The sequence below is a fragment of the Montipora foliosa genome, chromosome 3 (genome assembly GCF_036669935.1).
Source record: "Montipora foliosa isolate CH-2021 chromosome 3, ASM3666993v2, whole genome shotgun sequence".
Taxonomy (NCBI): domain Eukaryota; kingdom Metazoa; phylum Cnidaria; class Anthozoa; order Scleractinia; family Acroporidae; genus Montipora; species Montipora foliosa.
The window spans coordinates 39,998,393-40,013,392 of NC_090871.1; the positions used below are offsets into that span (position 1 = coordinate 39,998,393).

Sequence of the window (15,000 nt, forward strand, 5' to 3'; positions counted from 1 at the left end):
CGTACCCAGCCATATGTCTGTATTTGGTTCGGCAAAACCCATTTGAAAAAGTATGAACTTTATCAATGGCATCCTGCCTCCGTAGCTCCCTGATAAGAAGACCAATAAGATGATCAGAAATTCTTAAAAACAAATGTAGTGTGTCAATTACCACATGATCAATGGGAATAAAACTAAATGGATCATTTTTACAGTTGTACTGTTTACACTTTGCACGCCTACTTATCTCCACAGAGTCCCTTGCCCCAAGAGTTTTGTCGGTTAAAGACCACTTTTTACTGATATCAAACCGTTTATTTCTTGGGCACTTACACCAAATGCAAGCAAAGTTTTGATGAGCAGCTCCTAGACCACAAACACAAGCTAAGAATTTCCAATTTCCCCCCAAAAAATACTCTATGCTATACTTTTGGTTATTTACAGTAATTTCCTTTAAATTTGACATTTCCTTTATGAGATCCTTTATGACTTTCCGTAAGATTATCATAGTTTTCTGTTGTTTTGATTATGGCAAGAACATAATTTCCTTTTTCGTTCATTGCTGCATCTTTTTCATTTAATATTGTGTATGTTACATTCTCTAATTTTAACCGTTTACCAATATTTGTTCCATCTCCACTGACTTTTACTTTGATAGTGGCATCCATTTTGAAAGTTCCATTTTTTGCAGCCTTGCTATTTGTTCCTTGATACTTTCATAAAATGAAATCTGGATTCCCTCTGCCTCCCCAGGTGTAGCAGTAAGCCTCCAATTGGAATTCAGCTCATTAATGTGCTTGGCTATCTTATATTTTGTTGGCATGTCTTTGCACTTCATAGCTAGTTCATGCCAGGCTTCATTGGATATATTGAATTTATCTTTAATGTATATCCACATGTTAATGTCATCTAAATCCCTGTCAGTTACCTCCTTTGGCTCTGAGTCCAGTAGTGGAAGCTCGCCATCTTCTATCAAGGAAATAGTTTCATACTCCTGGGTTTCATTATTAAGAACTTCAACTTTAGTGGCAATAAAATTGTACAGTCCCAGAAATGAGAGAGTAGCTTGGCAGTCCTCCTTCATTCCCATTTTTATTCTTCCTTCATGCTGCTTGGTGTATTGGCTAAATTTCTTATGTTTGCTTAGACCCCTTCTCCCTTTCTTTTGCATTTTTGCCTCCTTCTTTTCTAATGCCCTGAATTTTGCTCTGAAATATTTTGTACTTTTTTCTGAAGCCTCTGTGACATTCCTTAATTTCTGCTCAATGTTTAATCTCTTTGTCTGCTCTTCTGCCCGATCTTCTTCCGCCTTTCTTTTCTCCCCACGAAGTTGTTTGTTTTCATCGACCAATACAGTTGTCTCTAGCTCATGATACAAAATTTTAAGGAGTAGCTTGATGATTTCCACTTTGAGATGAGTTGCTTGATACACTTTTCTCCCCTTCTTGAAGCCGTCTTAAAAGCTAAATGCAGTAGGGATATCTTTTTCTTAAAAACATTGAGTATTCTACTGTTAAGGATGACTCCACGGATTCCAGACTCTTTAAGAATTTTCTCTGTTATTCTAGATATAACAGACTCTGGGTTTTCATCAGTTGCAGGTTCCTGAAAAGAATGCTTCGATAGGGTATAGATAAGATAGCTGAATTAAAATAAAAAGAAACAGCATCAGAAAATCAGTCATGGGATTTTAAAAAAAATGGACCAAAGGTAAAAGTAAAAACTAAGGAGAAACGATCAATGAACACTCGCAATAACGAAACTTTCGATTCACTAACTTGTTTATTTCGAAGGTGAACCAAGGCAAATTATTTCCTTTGGGTTGACTTGTTTCATCAGCAAAATCATTGTGTGCGTAGACTACAACCGCGTGAAAGGTCAGCGAGCACAAAATCAATGGTGCATAAATTTCAATTTCATTTCCCGAACCTAAATCAGATCTATTCCTCGTGAATTTTACATCGATTTGCACCAAATTTATTCCTCTTTCCATATTTCGCAGTAACAACACACGTTACGCATGCGCTTTAGAGTCTTAGGCCCATGCCCTGCGGACGTTCTTGAAAGTGTTTACGATTAGTCTCTTCTGAGAGCTTGATCTCCAAAAAATTTCTCAAAAAACCTGAATCATTTAATTCAATTATCGCCTTTAAATGTGGTGGGATAGCAAGTTTATATATGGTAGTTTTATGATCATTAGGTAACAAAAGTATCGATGTAAGACAAATATGCAAAAAAGAAGAAAATCTTCAAAATGTAGCTTAAAGGGACAGGGTCATGTGCTGCGCATGCGTGAGCTTCCGATCGAATCTTGAAAAGTTCCGGCGGAATTTTTCAATTTGTGCAGTCGCCAACTTCAAGATGGCGTCGACTAGTGGTGGTGGCGGCGGTCACGGAGGAAAAAGGAAAAATTCAGGTCGAAAGCGGATATTTCGCGATTCAAAAGAGGCGAAGAAGGAGTGGGAGAGATGTCGCAAACGTATTTACCTTGAAAATAACATTTTTAAATCGTGGCTTCAGGCAAAATTTAACGCAGGATACGAAGCCTGTACTGACAGCGCCTTCGCAGCGCATTTGTTGTCATTGGAATTTCGTAGGAGGTAAGTTCCGTTTCTGTGTTCCTGTTGATTAATTTACCTTCCAGTGAAGAAAAGAACTACCACTTGATTTCTCTCGTTTGTTTGCAGAGATGAATCAAGCGTAGACGTCCTTTCTAGTTCGATCTCTCATGTGACGCGAAAACATGTCGATGTCGGTGTGGAAATTGAAGGTGCGAGTAGTCAATGTATTATTTCATACGAGCAGCAATTTTATTCATCATCTGCTTGGACTTAGAAAAATTGTGTCTTTTACAGGGCCACCGACCTCAACTCCTGTGAAGCCTTCGGTTGAGCCATGTATTGTTGAATCACCGATCGTTGGTTGTCAAGAACAAAGTCCAGTCAAATGTTCCCTCGATGGAAGCACTGCTAACAACCTTACCACACCTCATGAAAAGTAAACGTGTGTTTTTGTTCTTACTATCAATTTACTATTATTTTAATATCTTACCGTCTGTGTGTGTACTGTGTTGTAAATTGTATACATACAAGTACGAGTTTGGTTTATCTGGGTGCATGCCAAAACACAAACAGTTTCATGACTGTCGCACTCATTTCATTCCATAACATTTCATTTCACTTCTGTCTTCAGTTCCAATTTGAAATTGAACTCTTCACTTTTTACTGACGATGAGGGATCAGCAGAGGAGTCAGAAGACAGTTCTTCTGAAATTGTGAGGTATGAAATAAAGTTGAAGTGCACTTTGAATAGTTTACAGAACAAGTCAGTTACCCATGTTTTTATGTTGATAATATATTTTGAATTTATATTATCTCTTGCACATGAAGTACATGTAAAAACAGTTTATTAGTAACTGCAAGAAACAATGCTTAAAATTTGTTACAGCATTATATAGATATCCCTACCTTTGGAATTGTTTTATGATAACAGCCTTCTCAAATAGTGTCCACCAGATCACAACTAGTTCTGGGGTTTGGTTTTACCTTTTATACATGTATCATACAGGAAGAGATGCTGAATGAGGGGACAGATCTTCTTAATTGAACAAACTGACTGTTTAGTAAAATGTTTGAATACGACTACAGTCATGTTAATGTTTTGTTTTGTTCAGATACAAGAAGCTATATAATTCTGCCATCCAACAGTTGAATGCTGATGACTCCATTTCAGATGATAGTGGTGCTGAGTCTGAGGAAATGGAGTAAGTACATGTAGATTTTAATGTGAAAATTGAAACACCTTCCCATTATTTTTTCCCTACCTTTTGTTCATTAATTGTTATTTACTTTTTAAGGTAACATTTATTTTTTTGATCTCTTTCAGTCTGAATTTCATTGAAAGCAATTCGTCTGATGATGAAAGTTTGATGGAAGATGTGGGCACTCTTGTGGAGGAATCTGATGTTGAGATGCCTACAGAAGATATTCCATGTGTGGAGGATAGACCAGATGTTTCATGTGTGGATGACAGACCAGATGTTTCATGTGTGGATGACAGACCAGATGTTCCATGTGTGGAGGACAGACCAGATGTTCCATGCGTGGAGGATAGACCAGAATGTGGGCCTCACCGCAAACTAAGCAGAGGTGAAGACCTCTTCAAGTTTCGTAAAGAGGTTAAACTTGCCAGAGAGAGAAAGTTTATCTGCTCCCTAGACCTTTTTCTAAAGTTGTTTGAGGGAAGTTGTAAGACACCTGACTGTGACAAAGCCCTACAGGTCAAACATCACTTTGTGGGAACAACACTTGTTGTAAATACATGGTGCAAGGATGGACACACCTTCAGGTTTGCCTCATCTGAGGAGTTAAATGGCATGTTTAGCAACAACTTACAGGCTGCAGCAGCAATCCTTCTGTCAGGCAACAATTTCAGCAAGTCAGTCGAATGGCTGACTTCATGGGCCTGTCCTTTCTGTCATCTTCAACTTTCTATCGTATGCAGCGACTATATTTGTTTCCAGCAGTTGAGGAGTGGTGGTCCTGGATGCGTGAAGAGTTGGTGAAGGAGTTTGCTGGTTCTGAGGTAGTTGTGGGTGGAGATGGACAATGTGACTCTCCTGGGTTCAGTGCCAAGAACCTATGTTATTTCCTGATGGAAATAACCTCAAGTTACATCCTAGAAATTGAGGTGAGGGACAAGCGTCACGTGGGCCTTGCATCTACAAACATGGAAAAGGACGCTTTGAAAAATGCATTATCCAGGCTTAAAAATGTACTTAATGTCGTTGAGTTGGCAACTGATGCATCATCTTCCATTAAAAAGCTTATTGGTAAGTCAACATTATTGTTGTGATATCCTTACTTGTGTTGTAAGTCAAAACAGAAAATATAGAGTAATGTAATGTTTTATAAATAGACTGACTATTCTAGTAACAGACACACTTTACCAGTATCTTGTTTGTCAGGCAGAGATAGATCAAACAGGCAGATCAAATATGCTATACCTATTAGTATAATTGGTAGCTTTTATTATTAGTATTATTGTTACTATTACTGTTAGTATTGTTATTTTTGTTAGTGTTGTTGTTATTATTATTATTATTATTATTATTAGTAGTAGTAGTAGTAGTAGTAGTAGTAGTAGTAGTAGTAGTATATACCACACACGTGAATAGTGCTTTTCGCACGTACTGATTGGCTAGCTTGGAGGTGATTAGGCAAGTAGTATTCACCTCCGAGCAGCCGAAGAAAAACAAAAGGACTTTTGTCGGCATGTTGTCACAAAGAAAGTTACTCTTTGGGCTGCTAGTTATTCAGCCTGTGTGGTATATACTAAAACAATTATTCACCTCAGTGTCGGTGAAAGTGGTGGATATTTACCTCCACTTCGGTGAGTAATTGATAATTACTATTATTATCGATGCAAAAATGAGAATTTGATGCACGTAGCAAAATTTGTAAGAATCCTATCTTAATTTTTTACAATGCTATTTTCACACAGCAAATGAGTTTGGGGAAGTCTTTCATAGCCTTGATGTTTGGCACAAGTCCAAGAGCATCAGGAAATGCTTGGCCAAGGTACTCCGTATGCATTTGCAGTAAAATCACCGAGTTTACAGCTTGATGTAAACAAAAAAGAAGGGATTATTGTCATACCCTACAGCTGTGACTGTAGTGCTTCTCTTTGGGAGGGGTGCAAGAAGGTTCAACATTTTACAGTGTACTTGCACAGACCCAATTTCATCAAGAACCTAAATGATTACTGTGGGTTATACAATTTCTCTAATGTTGTTTGGATAACATATAAATTCAATTACATAATATTATTGCACTTTGTCAGATAGGACAAGCCAAGTCCATGAGTAAAATAAAAGCCTGGTCAGATGCTATCATCAAGCACTTCTGGTATTGCTGCTGTGTGTGTAAGCAGTCAGAATCCACATCTGATGAAGAGGCTTTAAAGGTGATGAAAGTAAGTAACTCCCATTATCTTATGATCAGTCTACAGTTTGGTCTATTGCATTCATTCTATGAACTTTGAGTTGCCAGTTCAGTTTAATACTTTTAATGATGTATTGATTGTTTATTTCATTTTTTTCCTACAAGGATAAGTGGATTGGCCTCCTACACCATGTGTGTGATTCACATGTCTGGTTGTCTGGGAAATGCGACCACGAAGACCAGGTCCATAACCCCAGTCTACCTTGGTTTGATAGGCGTGACAATGACTATGCAGAGTTGCAAAAGATAATTTTAAACCCGGAGTTACTTGAAAGTTTCAAATACTATGTGAGGTTCAGGTAACACATTACTTACTTTAGGGCAAAACTTTGTAATAAATAATGAATCCGTTTCAACAATTAATCGTGCAGATAAGATACATGTACAGTTGTATTTCACAATTGTTTCACTCAAAGTAAGCTACCTTGGTAAATGTCACATTGGTATAACTAGCACACCATAAAATTTTAAGCTGGCTGCATTTCCATTTGTTTTCTTACTTTTCTCAGACACACAGGCAACATCGAATGTGCCAACAGCCTGTCACTAGTGTACACACCAAAGAGAACACCCTTTAGGTATGTCCATAGTCCATAGTATGTTATGTATAATTGTCATGTCTGGTTGACAAAAATAGGAACAATGTTAGATTATAACATGTTGTTTCCATAAAATTGAACTGTAAGGTGCATGAGATGTCTCCTTTCACGACTAGGAAGACACTTAGCTAAAATTATCATTATTTTGCTTGTATAGTTACAGGGCTTACAAGGTTAGGAAGTACCTAGCAGCCATGGACTGGAACTTCCATCTAGGTCTTGCTTCAGCCACCAATAAGTCAGGCAGCGAGATCACCTCTCGGAAGTATAATCAACGGACCAAGCAGTGGGATTTGAGAACTGTCAAGGCTCTCAAGACCTATGAGTACATCCCACTCCTCATAGCTAGAATTTTACATAGCAGATTGGCAGATAATGATATTGTCACACGTAATGTGTCACTCAATGCAAGTGACCCTAGGCTTTTGGCACCCACTATTGCTGCTAACCCTCCCCCATCCTCAAATGAATTGTTGCAAAGGAGGAGTAGATTTAGTCTGCCCTCTAAGGATAATGATCCAGAGGACACAGACAACAACACTTCACCTATGGAGCATTAAAACACAGGGTTGATGTTATCAAATTGTTGATTTAGTGTAACATTTTTGCCTTCAATTCTCACAAATTTGTAACATATCTGGGTGAGAAAGTAAGTGTTGATCATTTTACAAAAAAGCTAGTGTTCAACTTTGAACGTTAAAAGAAAAAAGTGTCAATGCATCTATTGATCACAGTGCTCAATGAGAGTAAATAACTCACATCTGTATGTACATTATTATAATTCATTGCAACAATAGTTACTTGTTCCCAGAGTATATCATTAATCAGTTGCAACTCACGCTCAACGTTGAGCACATTTGGAACTACTCGAATTAGACTTCAGATTTCTACTCTCAAATATAAAATAGTAAACAATTTTTGTTTTGTTTTGAGCACCAGTTAGAAATTTCCCAGGGCAATGGTTGCAGCTTTCACTGAGAGAATAAAATTATAATTTCTTTCTTTATTTTGTGCTACTGGGAGTAAAATAATTTTTACTACCTAGTTCACCATTACTTATCAATTTATTGTATTCAAATATAGAGCAGTCACTAGGATCTATTTACATGTAATCCAAAGAAAACTGGAGAAAATCTTGTGTTGAAGCTACATGTATTCATATACAGTAACCATTTGCATCTATATTTTGGTAATCCAAAGATAAATAGAGATAATTATTGTTGAACTATAACAATGAAAAATTCATGCTACTGTTACATACACCAAGGAAACTCATCCTGAAAATTCGAACTGAAAAACTGCTCAATGGAAAGAAGTACAAGTGGTTGTCATGTCACTCACTGGAATAAGTGTGGGACTGTAGGTAATAAGAACTGGATACTGGCCAATTGATTTTTTTTCTGCATTTCTATGGATGAGCTGCACAAATTTTCATAAAATGCTTGAAGTTGAACAATTGTGTATATATGATGAGAGCTAGTACATGTAATAACAGCTGGTTTTCATTGCTTAAACACTGAATAGACTTGTAGCTTCTAAATAAACAGTGAAATCCACTTCCAACGAATAATTTAATGCTCCCTATACCCCATATAAACCCCAGTGAGTGATGGGAACTGTGCCCTTATTTTTAACACAACACAAGAAGGGCACACACGTCTGTTCCCTCTCCCCAAGTGCCCATGTCTGGCCAATATAAATTGCCTATAAGCAGCTTTTCGGAAAGCTCTTGTGCTGTTGTCCTCCCTATCATTCCTGATATCTCCCATATTACGAATGCACAGTTGCAGTACATCAGGATCAAGACATAATTTGCCAAAGCGTGCAGATGTTGTTATGCAATTTCTTTGCTGGCAGCATTTATTTTCTATTGCTTGTGGCATAGGCCTGCACAGGCTACATACACACCACTCGACCAGTGGGGCACTCCCTGACGGGCCAGGATCAACTTCACCAGCTGATGGTTCAGCCACTGCTGTGGTTGTTGCGCTGGCAAGTGCAGTTTCGGTGGTGTCTTCCTCCCCAACCATGTTTGTGCCCTCTGCATCTAAGTCATCCTCCATTATGAGGAGAGTGTGAATATAATCCATACTCCCCACTCCTCTGCGAAGACTTCGTACAGCCAATTTCCTCACCATCCCTTCATCAAGAGTAGCAATAAAATCCTAAAACCATTTAAAAGCAATGTAATTACTGTGCTGAATTATATCACAAGGATGCCGGCCAACATAATAACAATAACTTTAAAGTTATGTTTAATTGAAACCAAATACTTGTTAGGGTTAGTGGGTAAACATTTTCCACAAATTTTTATCACATACAAAGCTAACAGGCTTGACAACAACAACAACAACAAGTTTATTTCTCTCACTTTGCCTAGTTAAATAAATACATTATGAGAAATAAAAATAAAATAGGAGAGCACTGGCTGCCTAGAATAACTGAGAAGTAATAATGATAGGCAGGCAAGAAACACAAGCACATAATCTAAAATATTTCATTTACACAAGGTAAGGAATGATGTTGTCTTTAATGAAAATGCTTTAATGAAAATGCTCCTAAAACAGAGTACACTATACTAGGAGATAAATAAATAGTAAATAATTAAAATAGTAATAAATATATGTAAAAGAAGAAGCTTATTTACATTTCAATTTTTAGAATAGGTATCTACATTTAAAAATTGCCCACTGTACAAAATTTATCCACACAAGATTGAATCTGGAGTTGGATTGAATCTGGAGTTCTCCAGATCTTATCTGGAGTTGGAGTGTAGTAAGGTCTAGATTATATACGAGATTTTGGTTGCCGCAGTGGAAAAAAATTCGCACTTACAATACACACGTGGCAGTGCAAGAAGGTATTCGTACACACGAAAGCAACTTCCCTCGAGATGCACCGATTGTACAAGAGACGAGAGAATGGATTACCTTCACGTCATTGTTTTCTTTGATGCGTTGTTGCTCTTCACTTGGAACATCGCCGCCACTCGATAGACGAAACCCATCGAGTCTAGGTCGCACTCTTCTTTGAGCGGGTTGAGATGTATTATCCTGTAACTCCTAAAAGTCAAAAAGCAAAGAAAATTTAGAGCCAATTCAGCCTGCAACTTCAGGGAATTTCTGACTGTAAACATACTCTGTTTCTGCAAGGTTTATCCCTTGTTCCACATTTGCAGTTATTGCTGCAAAGCACATTTCTTCCTTTGCAAGGGCATCCTCGGTTGCTGTTCTCCTTGCGCTTTGTAGTACACGCACTTTTGCATTTACAAACCGTTGAAGGAGTAGCAGATGCTTCCTAATGAACAAATACAAAAATTCTGAGCGACCTCGTTTACATGAAAGTCATGAATGCAAAATACATGTAAATTATTTTCACTTACCGGCAAATCCACAATGGCGTCCGACATTTTCCAAGAGCGCGAGAGCGAGTGACGACGCGCGTGCGCAGCTCATGACACTGTCCCTTTAATTTTGACTGACCGGAGTTGCGTGACATGTCACAGTAAACCATGTAGAAGCAAATGTTACCCTAAGTTTGATATGATTTTTAGGACTTTTTAACTTTTACGAAAGATGAAAGCAGTCTCGGCTACAGCGTTTTTGTTTTTAAAGGAATTTAAATAACAGGTGAATATGCAAGCATTGGCACCATGAAAAGAGTTAAAAGATATTTTTCATTTCAACAACTGCAGGAATTTTGAAAGATGTATTTTCAGCATGTCACAGACAAACCAAGAAAAAAGAAATCCGAGTTCTCACAGTAAGAGTCTTACCTACGACCCTCTGGTAACTAGTTGATGGGATTTTCATCCAGAACACCCTACTGAAGAGAGAAAATATTTAACAAGGCAACAGTCCAATTCTTTCCCTAATCCCCAATTTTTCCACCCTGGAAGCAGAGGCTCTTTTTGTCCTCTTTTTTACTGAGGAGGAGAAAAGAAGGGTCTGCCTGAACCACGTCAACTCTTTGAAGCCACCGCAGCCCGAACTTCTGGCCTAGTCGACCTTGTTTTTCTCTTGTCAAACCGGTTTTTCTAGTGTGAGCATCCTTCTAGTTGTAAAACAGATGGTAATTGAACCCCTCTCTATTCCATCAAGATGGTGGCGAGATCTGCTAGAAACCAAGCACTTAAGTTTGCTTTCTAAACTGCATCCTGGCAACATGCAGCTCATGCTTAATAAAGATCTTACTCGATTCATGCAGAGTTTTTCTCAATAACGCCAAAATTGAGCAACCAAAAGAAAGGCTCTGCTGGTAGGGTGCTTGCTATTTTTCAATCCGTTGTCCAAGTTTCATAGTAACATTTCCAAGAGCCCACTCCAGGACAGGGTGGTACCGTCAGCAAATATATCAATAGTGGAGTTGTTCAAATGTAGAGGCATATCATTCACAAATCGAAGAAATACAACTGGCCCAAGGATTGGTCCCTGCGGTACCACTTGCCTGACAGGTTTCGGCTCAAATGTTATATGCACCAGTTTCACATACTGTCTTCGCTCCTTCAGATACAATCGAAACCAAGCCACGCTATCTGGGCTGGCACCATACTCTGATAATTTCTTTAGCTTTTTGCGTTGTTTGTTCATGCACTTGCATTTGGTAAGCCTGTGCAGTCAGCGGTCTTATGTTGGCCACATGTGCGTGGATCCCTCTTGTTTGTTGTAGCGACATTCTACGTTCGAGCATAGTTTCTGGGTTGTTCCCCCCCCTCTTCCCGTTCCCTGTCAGTGTAGCGGGTGCCCTTGTTCCCTTTTGCGTGGGGGCTCAAGGCTGGGTTGGCAGGATTTGCCAGCCATGGCAGCAGTCTCATCTACTCGGAGCTGCCTGCCAATAGTGGAAGCTCCTGGATGTCGGGGGCACTCAACCTCCATTTAGAGATGCTGTTGTTTATCCTATTTCAATATTTTAGAATGCATTCCCCATCAGTTCAACCCCCACCCTGCGTAAACAAGATCATTTCGCATTCCTCAAATTCTAGTCTAATTTTCATCTCCTTAATATTTTTCTCCCAATGATTTACATTGTAGGTTGACTTTTTTGAAAAATCAAAACCCTTCTAATTTCTTATGTGTTGTGGCCAAATCGACTAAAGCCAAAAGAGCTAGACATTCTTATATATTTTTTCATCCTTTAGGTCTCAATTTTCCTGCTCTTTCCCTTGCGTAACTTTACATTTTAATTGCATAATGCGTTTCAATGCCTATACCTGATTGTTGTTGCACCGTCACTCGAAGAAAGAGGCTAAATATTGTGAACAGGAGCCGACACAACGTAGATTTCATTTTTCTGGTGTATTATATTTCGGATGGCCAAACCAGCCTTCTTCGGGTACAATGAGAGTTGCACCTGACTCTCATTGTACTTAACTCTCATTGTACCTAAAAAAGGCTAGTTTGGCTAGCAGAAATACCATACACCACTAAAATCAAATCTACGTTGTATTGGCTCTTGACCCAAATATTTAGCTGCTCAAATATGAAGGGTAGCCTAGTCCAGTAATTGCTGGTGGCAGTGACCATGACATTTATGGCCACGGTTGCTTGTTTCAAAACTTTGGAACTGAAAGAAAGGTGATTTCGTCGCCGTATTTGTATGGGTGCAGAATTGCAACTTTTAACAGATTACTTTGGGGAGTGTATAGGAGAAGGGAACCATCTTGACAATTAGCGAGATAGTACACCGCTACGCGAAATAAAGTAAAGCCAAATGGAAGGCCCAAGACGTTTTCGGCCAACGCTTCCTTGTTATCCGTTTGCGAGAACAGTTTACGTTCGTACCTGGCTAGGAATATTTTTGTCTTCTTGGCATTAGAATCATTTGTCTTCTAAGCTTCTCCTGAGTATGATAATCTATGACTATGATTATGACTATGACCACTTGTAACATGGTTTTTGGGTGCTTTCTAGCGTCATAAATTAAAACCTAAAAGAGCAACCTAGTCCAGTAAATTGCTGGTGGCAGTTGTAATGTACTTCTATCGAACACAAAAGGAGATCATACGAGACACTAAGTCAAAATAAAGAATACACAGTGGCCATTTGAAAGCAACAGTTTTACTCTATATTTTTACATCTAACCCATCATGCCTTGCTGACGTAAGAGCACGCGGTTTGAATGTCACACCAAACGTGACATGAACATTACAGCAGTGACCATGACATTTATGGCCATAGACACCTGCTTTTTACCTTCATTTCCATGGAAAAATCGCACCGCCTTTTTTATATTTTTATGCTATTTTTTACCCGACCCAAACCAAGCTTCATACTAGCATTTTGCATTTTATAAAAGAGAAAAGCGAATGTTTTTTAAAAGGGTGTGGTGTATTTTACCCTCACCGGATGGTGCAAACTTTAGAACTGGTTTACGATGTATATTGAGGCCAAGACTGTGAAGAAAAAGAGATTTAACTGGTGTAATCCGTACTCGTCGACTTATGGAAAGCATTTTATCTTTTCAATCACAAATTCCTCGGTCATGTATCTTTACTTCTATCGTTGCTTGTTTTTTGCAGACTAATGATTCTAATTTTCTACGGTCGCTCTAAGATTTTCCTGCAAGGCCATGGGAGATTTTTAGAATATGACAGGACCCTGCTGCCATTTATGACTCCTTGGAGGTTACACGAGGAAAAAATCGCGTTAAAGGTGTCACCCCAAAACCTACATGAAAAAGTTCCAATAGGAAGAAGAAGAACAAGAACAAGAACAAGAACAAGAAGAAGAAGATACGAGGGATAAATGTACATGAATTGATAAGTTTTTTGTAGACATCAGTCTTGTACGATTTGAAGTCTGTACATTGTCTTAACTTTGCTGGAAAGCCCTTAAAAAGAGTGGCTGTTGCCCTTTTCTAATGGAATTTGTAATCTTGTTGCTTGACTAGAGCACAAAGTTCGCTTGTGTTGTATTTTAACCAGTTGCACATATGTTGGACACGTAGGGCTGTATAAGGCCTTATGCACAAGATTTAGGAGCTGAAAGTATCTTCTTTCCTTTACAGGCAAACAACCTATTTGCCTAATTCTTCTTACATCACTCACATACCGTCCTTCTACATTTTAAAAGAAATTATTTCTCCAAAAAATTATGGCGTGATAAGGGCTTTCTTTGATACACTTGTCACAATGTCAGTTCCATTTTTTGTCCAAATAACAATGCTATGCTACACTTCTTGAAAAATGATGGGGCGTTTCCCATCTGGTGAAAAAAGCGCCTCCTCCTTTCGTTTCCTTACATCTTTTATGGGCTTTTCACTGAAACGCGCGACAGAGAACTTGGACTATTTGCGCATGCACCTTCTGATTGAAGTGATGTTTATTGAAAAATTTACTTCATAGAACCATCCATGCCAAGTTTTTGATAGGACTTTAGCAACCCCCTTAGCAACCCCCTTAGCAACCATTGTCTTTCTGGGCCCGGTTGTTCGAAAGCGGATTAACCTAATCCAGGATTAGCATAAACTTTTGTTTCATGTTTTCAACTTTTTGGTGAAAGTTCCTTTTGCTTATTTCTGTTGTTCAGGATTGACTTCTTCTAATGTAAAGTTTTGCCGAATATCATCGTTGAACAGCATTTGGGAATAGAGAAATAAACTCCTTGGTTAATCTTTAATCCAGGATTAGCGTTAATCGGCTTTTGAACAACGGGGCCCTGTAGTTAAGTGTCACTTAAGTCATGAAAATCCCTTATTCTGACTGAAAAATTTAACCAGTAATGATTTAACAGTTCTGTCACGATTCCATGGATTGAGTTACATTGAGATAGACAACGCATTTTATAACGTATCTATGAATGCCCCCAAAGGACCATGTAACTATCCATTGCAACACTTTGGATCAACACAAACTAAAAAGAGAATACACAATGAAGGATAAGACCAAATCCAGTAAAATGGCACTTCGGCCAGCCACACAAGCGTAGAGCTGTAGATAGTTACACGGCATTTCAGTGGTTTTCAACACTCAATTGACAAAAAACCAGTATTTGAATCCTTGCAATTCAGGTCTTGCACAAAGCTCCCAGAGAAAGTCATCCATAAATGGCCCAAATGGTTTATCTTTGCCCTGGTGGAACAAACTATTTTGCTAACGAAATCAATAATCTATGATATCTAGTGTTTTAATGTTCGTAATGCAGGTTGGTGTTGGGAATTCTTTTCCAACTTTTGCACCTTAGTACAAAGACGATCGCATTTTAATACCCTTGAATCATCCCAACATTCCGACCTTCAAAATCAGCGTACGCAATAGTGATAACTTATAAGTACCGTAATTTCCGGGCGATTACCCACGGGTAATGAGTTAATTTTTCCGCAAACAGTTGTTGGTGCGGGTTATAGGGAGGTGCGGGTAATGTGATAATTTTTAAATAGTTTTAAAACCGTAACTGGGGAAAAAATATAAAAGTCATTAATGA

General features: G+C 38.5%; 3 pseudogenes; 1 reads left to right on the top strand and 2 right to left on the bottom strand.

Moving 5' to 3' along the window:
* The window catches only part of LOC137995819 (uncharacterized), a 2,905-nt pseudogene extending 933 nt beyond the window's left edge, over positions 1-1,972 (bottom strand).
* A 323-nt stretch (positions 1,973-2,295) lies between these two features.
* Positions 2,296-7,477, top strand: LOC137997415 (uncharacterized; annotated as a pseudogene).
* Positions 7,478-7,661: 184 nt separating this feature from the next.
* Positions 7,662-9,988, bottom strand: LOC137997416 (uncharacterized; annotated as a pseudogene).
* Positions 9,989-15,000: the final 5,012 nt, after the last annotated feature.